Below are 11,579 nucleotides of genomic sequence, written 5' to 3' on the forward strand. Positions count from 1 at the left end.
CGACCGGGCCGACTGACGAGGTGCCAAGGACGAAGACCCCTCAGAAACCGGCCATATGGCCCGTGACTCTGAGCGGGGCACTGACACGGGGCAGCTGAAACGGGGCAGAGACACGGGGCAGCTGCAAACGGACGCTGACATGCTGAAGGGCTGTGTGGGGCATAGAAGTGACCCTTTACATTGCAGTACAATACACACACTCACACACACACACACACACACACACACACACACACACACTCACGCACATGCATGTATAAACACACACACACTCACGCACGCACATGCATGTATAAACACACACACACACACACACACGTATAAACACACACACACACACACGTATAAACACACACACACACACACACACACAGACACTCACGCACATAAACACATGCACACACACACAAGGGTCCACACTATTCACAACACCGCTGGTCTTCTTGAGCACATTCTCAAACAACAAGAGTACAGTAACTAAAAGTAAAGACTAACAGCAAAAAGTAACTAAAAGGAAAAAAAAAAATAATAAACTTGCAGAGAAGCAGGGTGCTTTTCAGCCCCAGGTGCTGGCCAGTATGTGGTGTGTGACAGACAGAAACAAAGCTACTTCTTCAGACACCCGCGACCTGGGTTTTAGCAGAGCCAGACACACCACACCGCATGCTTACTGCTTCATCCGACACAAAACTATGATTCAAAGATAACTACCGATATCTAGATGGGACTTCTGCAGTATGACATGCCTAAAACTACGACTGGCTGCTCTGTGTGCCCTGCCACATCTATGGAAACCTTGTATGCAGGTACGTTTCCCCCTAGTTTCCACCCGGGTAAAGGACAAGCAAGCAAGGTTTCCAGAGGAAGACAAAGCTGTCAGTTTAGGAATGGCTGAGACCGAACACCTATGATCCAATTACACGGCACAGAAAAGCAGGTGCGCACGGGACCGTGCGAACGCAATAACAAGGAGTGCGACACAAAGGGCGAATGACGTGCCATCGTCTCTGCCGACCAATCGCGGGGCCTCACCGAGGTCACATGTTCTCCAAACATCATTTTAGGCCTGCCATCTTTAATTCATGGAGCAATGCATTCTTTTTTCTTTTCTTTTTTTTTTGGGGGGGGGGGGGGTGCTGACACAGAAAAGAATGAGGGAGATGACAAGGGTTCTAACCAGGCTACCGCTTTACACCACGGTCAATAATTCAAAATGGAAAAATTATGTCTCTGTGGATCCTACTTCAGATGTGCAGATGATATTGCACAACCAGAAGCTGCTGAGAGATGAGGCACTTATCCTAACACAACACAACGAGTCTACTTAGCAGTGAAAGAGTTCATAGTAATTAGTAAGTTCTTAGGATCTTAGTACGTTCGATATGAAAGACTTATGACCACAAAGAAACTGAAAAAAAATGGATTTACAGCCTACATATCCATTCCGTGCTAGAAATATTAAAGTGATGCGAAAGAGAAAAGATACAGGCTTACTACTTAAAGATGCCGTAAATGAACTTTTAGACAGCTCCTCCACTGGCAAAGTAAGTCATGTCACCTATATAAAAGAGTCCCATCAACATTGGTCAAAACGGGAGACTCTTAATACCACTTCTGTAGCAATGATGAGCTTGTGACCTACTTAGCTCGAAAAGGAACCGTGTTCAATTAAATCTCTTCACCCTTTAGAATAGGGATTTTGCATATATTAGAATCTGTGCTACAGACATGGAACTGTGAGTGCCAGGAAGCTATGTGTGTGTGTGTGTGTGTGCGTGTGTGTGTGTGTGTGTGCGTGTGTGCATAGACTCCCAGCCCTTCCATATCTCCCTCATTTCACTGGAAACCGGGGACAGCTGCAGGCTCATCCAGCTGTGCTCCAGCTCCAGTGTACAGAGCTGGCAGCCCCCCCCCCCCCCACCCCCCCACCCCCCCCCCCCATGGTCTGACCCACCTCCCCGTCTCTGTGGCACAGCAGCAACACCTCACCGTGAGCCAGCGTCCATGTGCGAGAACGGCACGAGTGCAATGCTCCGGCACGAGGATGCGCCGTTTTAACACTGCCACGGGTCGCACGCAACCGCTTACTCATCGCTTATTATCAATCGCAGCGTGCTGTGCTGCAGTTTAAACGCCAGGTTTAAACCCCCAGACCACAGAACTGCATTACAACGAGAACACAACTACGCTTATTTCACAGATTTTGATAACTATTCCAGTTGCAATATAGCTATGTGGTCAGCTATACAGTATGCAGCAATTGACCCTCCAGTTTGTTTGTTTATTTGTTTATTTACTTATTTATTGGAAAGCATGAGCAAGGATCTTACGTCAAAACGTGCGAGATTCCTGATAAACATTGCTAAAGCAGTATAAAACGCTCAACCCGCTACTTTCAACGGGAACAGTCGAGGAAACGCAAAAGATGTCACTCGGGGCAGGGAATTACAGTGACAGTGCAGTTATACGTCCATGACGCGAAAGTGGCACAGTGTTTTGCTCCTGGCTCCAGGCTACTGCATTGGCCTACCCCACCACCACATCCCGAGTAGCCTGTGCTGCCAGTATTAACTTGGAGGACGCCGGAAGGTTTGGGAAATGACCCGGGCCCTTATAATGCATTCTCTCTAACACATGCACGAGTACATATTTATTATAGCCTACATGCCGTTTACACACACCGATGACATCGCAGAAATCCTAATCTCACATCTGCGCTTTGGAATACCTGGAACAGTTATATCACAGTGTATCATGTAGCAACACTAGGCAATTTAACCTTACGAAAAGACGTTCACTCATTAGGCCGGATGAAATGTCACAAATAAACAACCCGAATTATTTAATTCGTCATCCGACCACACCAGTCCAAGTACTTCACAAACCGAACCGGGTTTTTAAAAAATCATTTCTGGTCCAGCACACCGTTTCCCACCGATGAAAACCTGCAGCTACCGGCCTCAAAACACAATCTGTAAACCTTGCACATTGCAAATGAAAATGCACGTTTCGTCATTTTGCAGATCCTAGCGGTTATTAAAGTTTGTTAACGTATATATCTATACATCCGCCCGCAGTAGGCCAAACACACAATATAATGCATCCTCTTAAAATCTGGCCCTGCTTGTAATTTGCGCAGAGCAGCAAAATCGACACCGCATCATTCAGCGATGCGCAGAGGACCGGAGAGCGCGTGTCAGCAGCACCCGGTAACCGACGCGGCTTTTTAAAAAATAATACAAGATATCTGGTGAATTTCCAGCTTCCCAGAATCATCTAATCACTAATGTCCAAGTGTACTTGCCTGCTTAATATTCGGACGCGCCGCGGACGGAGCCAGCAGCACCAGATGCTACGAGCAGGTAGCAGCTATTATTAGGCAAGCAGCTAAGATAACATCTCGCATCTTACCAGTTTTGTCGTGGCTGTAAACTCCCACGCTTCGAGAACTGTATTCCTCCTGCTTAGCTCTATGTGTTAGAAAAACAAAAAACAAATTGCGCGTGTTTGTTTTTTTCCTTTTAGTGCGGCGTAGCACTCCCGTTGAATTCCGTCCTGCGCCTCTCTCTCTCTCGCTCTCCGCGCGAAGCCGCAGTCGCTTCCCTCAGCTGAGCGCGCACCCGGTACCCAAGCTCGCGCCTGTCCTCAGTCACAGAACATGTGTGATTTGCTACAGGCGCGAGCTGGACAGGTGTTGTTAATTCGCCCGATAATGACAACCATCATAAACCGTGTATTAGCAAAATACATGCGGAACTGTAAGTGCATTATTAAATGCATTAATATTCATTGCAGAATTCCACGAATTAGCCAAATTTTTTTCCCACAGTTACTCTTGATCTACCAATGGCTGGTCCCTTGCTGAATGTTGACTGACCACTAGTTAATCAGAATACCAGTGTTATATTCCTTCTAGAATTTGCAAGGAAACATTTGAGTACTTGCAGATTGCCTCACTGTGCAAGTAAGTTTGAAAGCTAGAAATAAAGAAACCGGGAAAAGGTAGCCAGTTTGGTGCATTTTTAATGTCGAAGAACGCAACTGCGCTACTGCACAGTGGCGCTGATAAGTAGAATCTTGAAAAAGTTGGCGTATTACAATGGCTGTGTCTGCTCCCTGGCTGGCACGGGTTGGTTCTAACATTCCCACAATGCCCCACTGTCATTGAAACAAAGTCTGCCTCAGACGGCGAGAGAAACTGCGTCTGTATTAGCGCTGAGACCACTTGCTGGACCAGCGCCTCTTGGGACGAATATTGGCTAAAGACAAGGGTGCGAGAACTTTATATCACTCCATGTTTGGGCTGGAGCCAAAGACACAACACCAACAGCGACAGCAGCCATCGTTGAACACAGTTGAACCTCGCTGCCGGTCTGCCTGGATACAGGGTCTTACTCAATTATCAGGAACCAATGCTGAAATCTCCCCACTGTTTCCTTCACTCATATTTTTCATCTTTTTGGCAGGGTGGGGGCAGGAGGAGGGGGGGGGGGGGGTAGTTGGAGATTATCAGCCCTACCACCACCACCATGTTCCTGGGTTGTAAAGCTGGTCCACACAGATTATGTTGCTTCACAATGGGAAAGCCTCAGCAGTTTAATCTGGGAGAGCTTTGCCAGCTAGAGCTCAGTGACACCCCATTACTTCAGTATCTTTCAGAGGGCGAGAAAATTTCTTTTCCCCTCTTTGAATCTAGGCATTACGCCTACAGACAAATCTGCACGTGCAAAAAAAAAAAAAAAAAAATTAAAATCCGGATTAGTGAAATGAAGGCAGCGTATAGCTGAACTGGGGTGCAATTACTGCTTATTATATCTGAATTTATTTAGTGACGTTCCTTTGGTAGGCTATTAACAGTCATCTGGGTGAAAGAGATATTTCAAGATTGAAGGATTTCCCTGCTGGCACACTGTACCTGCTAAGGTTCTTCAGGTCAGGGTCTAATGCATGGCAGGATGTACAGTAGTCCTAGACTAATGAACTTCATGAAATTGCTATATTGATGTGACTTTTTTTACAACAGTTGTAAATAGATCAGCAAAAAAAAGGAGAAAAAACAAAATGACAGCTTTCTTACGTTTAACATCTTAATCCTCATAATAGTACAATTTCTAATCTTTAACTATTTGGACTTGTTTAACTTGAACTAAGATTATTTTTTTGTAAAGTGGTGTACTCATCTGTGAATGGTACTGTCCCTTCCTACCTTCAGACAATAATTAAGCCATGCTGTCCAACCAGATCTCTCCATTCAGCATCCTCCCACCAGCTGGCTGTCCCATCTCTCCTCCAGCTCCCAGCATCCTCTCCTCACGGCCCCCCGCTCTTCACACTGCTCCTCATCCTCACGACGATGGAACAAACTTCCCCCGATCAGTCATGGAGAGTGGGGTGGAATCACAATCCTAGAGGAACCATTCGCTGTATCAACATTCAGTTTTCATTGACATATTCTTCAGATTTTAAAGTTATGAAAACATACTTTTCATAAATAACATGGCAACGTAAGGCAATTTCTGTTGTCCATCCGTCCATTATCTACACTTGCTTATACCTGGTCTGGATTGCGGGAGGTGCTGAAGCCTATCCTGGCATGCACTGGGCAAGAGGCAGGGACACACCATTCACTCACATATTCACACCTAGAAATTTCCGCCCCCAATTTTTGTTGTTTGTGCACAGTATGTAAATATGTAAGTATATGTGGAAACCATTTGTAATATTGGCAAAAACTCTACATATACATGGTACAAGCATGAAGAATGACCCTTTAAATATGTCTCCAATTTTCATCTTGACTTGTTAAGAAACAAGGCATCTGTATGACAGTGAAATTAGTCCATACTAGCAGTGTCACAGTTATGTGGCAGTCAAAAAACAAAAACGAAATAAAAGCATTTCCACACTTGCTTGAACCAGAACCCATGCATGTGGTGTTTTCATAAAACAATTCTATTTTCACACAAGCCAATAAAGATGCAAGTTTGTTTATGTTCATAATTATCATGCAGGTGGATTCTCAAACTCACAAAACAAGGCAGGTGTATAACCACTGTGAGAGAAGTCTACATACGTCATAGCATCCATTTTACCACAGGGTGGCACTATAATAGTTGTTATGATATCCATGTTTAAACCTTCATCACAAAAAAGAAAAAAAAAAACATAAAGCATAGAGGCACATAATACAATATCACGATTAAATGCTGACATGTGTCTCCTCATGATGAAGATGTATATGAAAATATTTAAATATTCATGAGCTGAAATACAACAATATTAAGACTTAAATTGAGTTGTTTCTAAAAATGTATGTGGTTACTACATGTTGGTTGCACAGCATTCCATATGATTTGTTTTTTTGTTTTTTTTACCAAGGATAAGTTTAAATCTCTTGGAGCAGGATAATTATTTTTAAAAACCTTATGGTAAAAGCAAATTTAGGGTTGCCAAATCTTATTACAAGCACTTTCTAAATGTTTAAATATTGGCATCAAAATAGTTATTTCAATAATATTATTAATATTATTTAAATTTAATTTGTGAGATTCAAATATGATTTAAATAACTTTTGTAGAACATTTTATACACTGAAAAAATAAAACAAAGACTTGTGCGTGTTATTGAGATAATTTTCTTTGTTTTATTATATTTTTAATCAAGTACAAGTAAAGGCCAGGTTCATAAGTTACCTAACAATATCCATTCCACTCTCTAGTTAAAATAAAAACTGTGATACCTAAGCATGTTCATTCACAGAGAATTCTGCAGTACAATGGCCAAACAAAAAAAAAGAAAGAAAAACACAATGCAATTGACTGACTGTTAATATTCGTGCTGTACTTGAATAAGATACTGTTTGTTACCATATATTTAACAGCTTTAAGAGCTAACGCCTACTCTAACTCCCCAAGCAGCCAGAGGAGGATTTGAAACAGGGCAGTGCTTTGCTTTTCTGAACAACTTATTTTCCAGAAATGAAATCCATGATGCAACTGGAAAGACAAACGTTTCTTCAATGAATGCATTGTTTATGTTGTTGTTGTTTAATTTTGTTTGTATTTATATGTCATTTTTTATGAAAGTGTGGGGTTGTTGTGGGTATGGAACCTAGGATTACAAACAGAAAGTCTCAGGACGTCAGCATGCTAATGAGTGCCCTGGTACTACGTTCTTGTGCAAGATCGTTTATTTGTTTGTCTTTTCAGTTATCCAAAGGGAAGTTACATTTGGATTGTCATCTCTTCTTCAAGGGGAGTCTGGTCAGGACAGCAGCATACACTACTAACTAGATTTCATGCTTAATTATTGTTTCTTTATGTCAATTCATGTGTATGTCAATTCATGTGACTTTTTGTAAAGTGTTTCCCAAATACATGGTAGGCTAATAATCTAATAATGTGTGTGTGTGTTTGTGTAAGTGAATGAATTGATGTTTGATAACAAAGCTTTCATTATCACAGAGAGTAATTTCCGATTACACATAGTAATAGTAATATTTTTATGGTGCAGGTATATCAGCTTGTGTGTTGTTACGCAACATATACACTTTTCAGTCTTGCATAATGCTGTATTTGTCTTGTACATATAAGCCAATACTTCAGTGGCAGACATCCTGAGTGTGGTTTACCACTATGTTTAATTTATTATATACTTTAAATATTTTTACATTTAGTTCAAACTGGTTCTCACTGGTAGCTACGGTAAAGTATTTGCGATTCTTTATTCACATGCAAAGAAAGTCCCATTTTAAGTTAGTCTATATGTTTGTATATGACATATAAATTCAATTCAATTCATTGGTGTATCGATTACATTTCAGCATTACATTTCAGACTACCATGTAGTCCATCTCAGTTTCAGTGAAAAACTGAAAATATGTCAGCGGCGTTATTACCATGGAGTTCTAGAGTAAACCTATCATTTCTATAACTGCAATGTCCACAATTATTCTTCCTCACGATAAAGTCTTTATCAACGTAATCACACGATTGCAACGAATTAAATTTGTGTGATTATATGTGCGAAACAGATCAAACATTTCATATCAAAGCGTCCATCATTCAGTTTCTCAATAGCGTGCCAGAGGAGAGAGCAACGCATAACGAGTTCTTCTGAAGAGAACTACGTGGAATTGGAGACAGTTTACTTTGCAGGCTTGCCTCCCATCTTAAGCAATCTGCAAGGCATGCTGGGACTGCTTGTATACGTGATAAGGGGTCAAAATGACCAGAAGTGACTGGGAACCTTTGGCGATAACAATCATATAAAAAAAAAAACACAACATGTAAGCTGTAACCAAATCCACATAGTTCTCTGAAAGAACCATTAAATCTTAAAAAAAAGTTAAAGTTAAACCCTCATTGCTGTGTGGGGATTTCCAAAATATATGATTGTGGGAGGCGAGAGCAATGCCAGGCCAACTCACCTGGGGGTGTGTCCCTCTACCTTTAGAGCAACGCCAGGTCATCTCGTCTGGGGGTGTGTCCCTCTACCTTTAGAGCGACACCAGGCCATCTCATCTGGGGGGTGTGTCCCTCTACCTTTAGAGCAACACCAGGCCATCTCATCTGGGGGTGTGTCCCTCTGCCCTTCGAGCGACACCAGGCCATCTCATCTGGGGGGTGTGTCTCTATACCCTTAGAGCGATGCCAGGCCATCTCATCTGGGGGTGTGTCCCTTTGCCCTTCGAGCGACACCAGGCCATTTCACCTGGGGGTGTGTCCCTCTACCTTTAGAGCGACACCAGGCCATCTCATCTGGGGGTGTGTCTCTATACCCTTAGAGTGGTGCCAGGCAGTCTCACACACCCTCCGATGAGATTGCTTGGCGTCGATATACATTTTTCCGGTGAGACTGTCTGGTCGATATATATTTAACGCACACTGTTATTATTTTAAAATAAGAAAGCGCGGCCCCAAGCAGCCGAACGTGGGAGGCTTTACCTAAGGGTGAAGCCACACTTCCACCCTCCATGCAATCACTTTTGTTGGAAGGATATGCATCGTTGTGTGCCGGCTGCAGGTTGGGAACTGGGAAAGGTGCCTGTCTCCTTTGCACCGTAATAAAAAGACACCCTTTTGTAAAACTAAAATGGTTCATAGACTAGACCTTGGTGAAGGTATACATGTAAAAACCTCATTGTTCAAGCTAGGTTTTTAAATGTTTTTAAATATCTGCAAGTATGAATGCATAATAACCGATTCGAATCTAAAACATTTCGCAGTGAGTTTCTCTTGTAATAAAATGCGTAATGATGCCTGCAGTGCGATCACATGTTTTATAATGACCCCGGTGATTTCGGTTTGGCATTAAGTGCAGGCACAAGTGCTCGTAAACGGTCGAATTAGCCTCACACTGTCTGACTTCAACAGTGAAAAAGTAACATTTATGAACTGTCTGTGCACTTTTGAAACAGAACAGAATTAGACTGTATAAAAGCTATTCAATTATTTCCTTTTCAAATGACCTGTGGTGGGTTTCCGAGAGCTTCTTGACACTAAGAACCTCTTCAGATGCCTCTTACGATCATTCTAAAAACAACGAGGGTTCCCCGAACACGTTCGTACACTAAAGCGTCTCTCTAGTTCGCTCTTTCAGTACATTTCAGCGTCCTACAAAACGGCTCATTCTGGTTGCGAAAAAGCCATTTATTTTGTCTTTAGTTCTGCGAACCTCATTAAGCTTCTCATTGAATAAAGCAGGAATCGAACCCGCAGCCACTGAGTTGTAGGCTCAGATCTTTAACCATTGCTGCCTGTACTGAAGAAGTGGGAAGCCTTTTTTGCTTTATTCCCTTAACCAAGTACAATGAATTTAATTTTGTAATTACATTTCAAATTAGAATAATGTCACAGGTAGCCAAGAGCTCTGGGAATAAGACATGATCTGGCTTAGCGTTTCTTTTAATGACTCATTACTCCGATATTTTTATTGTTTTTTTTTTTATCGTGCTTTTATCACCTGTGGTATTTCATGTATATGAGTTCATAAAAAACACTTGCTTCATAACAATTGCGGGTGTTGTTCCACATGTGGGTCACTATGCAGAAAGGCAAAAGTCAGCACACTAAAAGATTTCCACACACACACACACACACACACAAGCGTAGGTTTCGTTCCACCTTTGGTGGACCCACCTAGTCTCACGTAGTCAAACGTGAAGCCTCGCAAGCACACTAGCTAGCCTAGCAATTCAGTCAAATGAAAATATTGGGGGTGGCTCCGTGTCTCCCTGTCTCATCCCAAACCTACACTTATGGCCACGTGCCAAAGTTAGAGATGCCTGTCCTCACAGTGGCCATTACTGAATCTTTATTGGAGGCCGTTGGCTTGGTTTCACACTCCGGCCTGCTCACTGGGGACATTTGCCTTTTCCTGCTCTTCCTGAAAACGCTTTCTTCTTCCTATTCCAGGTCATTACTAATCTAATTCGTATTTGGGGCGGCAGGGTAGTATAATGGGTAAGGAGTTTGTCTTGTAACCTAAAGGGCACAGGTTCGATTCCCCAGTAGGACACTGCCATTGTACCCTTGAGCAAGGTACTTAACCTGCATTGCTTCATTGTATTTATCTAGCTGTATAATTGGATACAATATAAACGCTGAGCAAAACGTTGTGTAAGTCGCTCTGGATAAGAACGTCTGCTAAATCCCTGTAAAGTAAAAGTAAAAGTATTCTGTTCACCAGTAGCTATTCGTCCTTATAAATATTTGTTCTTGTAATTCTTCTGCTCAGTTTTGTAACGCCTGTTAATATTGACTTTCCCTCACAGTAAGGTGTACAGTGTAAAATCAACTCTCACAATGATGTGAGAGGCCACCCCCCCAGGATGTTCATGTCTGTGCTGGTGCAGCCTGCGTTACACGAACAAACCCTTTTTTTATCCTTTATTTATTGGCCCAGCGTGGGACTGGATGTGATATTCCAACATCCCAAGACTGTCTGAGAAACACGTCCATTACACAGCAGATACACACACTGTCCATTACACAGCAGATACACACACTGTCCATTACACAGCAGATACACACACTGTCCATTACACAGCAGATACACACACTGTCCATTACACAGCAGATACACACACTGTCCATTACACAGCAGATACACACACTGTCCATTACACAGCAGATACACACACTGTCCATTACACAGCAGATACACACGCTGTCCATTACACAGCAGATACACACACTGTCCATTACACAGCAGATACACACGCTGTCCAATTTCTGCTCTTGCTGAAGATTTTTTTTTTTATTACTTCTTTTTATAGGAATTTGACATCACAAGTTGAATTTTTCCATTTAATTTCTAACCAAATGGTCATCAGAAACAGCACATGACCAGATTCTTCTGGACATCGACAGTGATGCAAATTAAAATGTTTTAAGAGCATCTGACGAAACTTTATGCTACTAGGAGTGTTTTATGATTCCTGATGAATGGCAGCGATTTGTGTGTTACAGGAAGCTATTTGACATATTACTTGTGACTCAGCGATATCGAGAACGGGCCAAGTTTAGCTTACCGTTGTGCTCTGAAAACCCACTTTACCATACACTTATCACTTGTAC

The 11,579-nt window shown here is 42.3% G+C and overlaps 1 protein-coding gene across 18 annotated transcripts in view; it reads right to left on the bottom strand.

Annotated features, from left to right (window-relative positions):
* nfasca (neurofascin homolog (chicken) a) overlaps nucleotides 1-3,646 on the bottom strand; it is a 103,423-nt gene extending 99,777 nt beyond the window's left edge. For 9 of the 18 annotated variants that reach the window (XM_064306696.1, XM_064306705.1, XM_064306704.1 and 6 more), the window contains exon 1: nucleotides 3,412-3,646. The gene's annotated coding sequence lies outside the window, so the exon portion shown is untranslated. The remainder of the gene's footprint in view (nucleotides 1-3,411) is intronic. The other 9 variants (XM_064306710.1, XM_064306702.1, XM_064306707.1 and 6 more) reach the window with 2 other exon arrangements.
* Nucleotides 3,647-11,579: the final 7,933 nt, after the last annotated feature.

The sequence above is a fragment of the Anguilla rostrata genome, chromosome 13, assembly GCF_018555375.3.
Source record: "Anguilla rostrata isolate EN2019 chromosome 13, ASM1855537v3, whole genome shotgun sequence".
Lineage (NCBI taxonomy): Eukaryota > Metazoa > Chordata > Actinopteri > Anguilliformes > Anguillidae > Anguilla > Anguilla rostrata.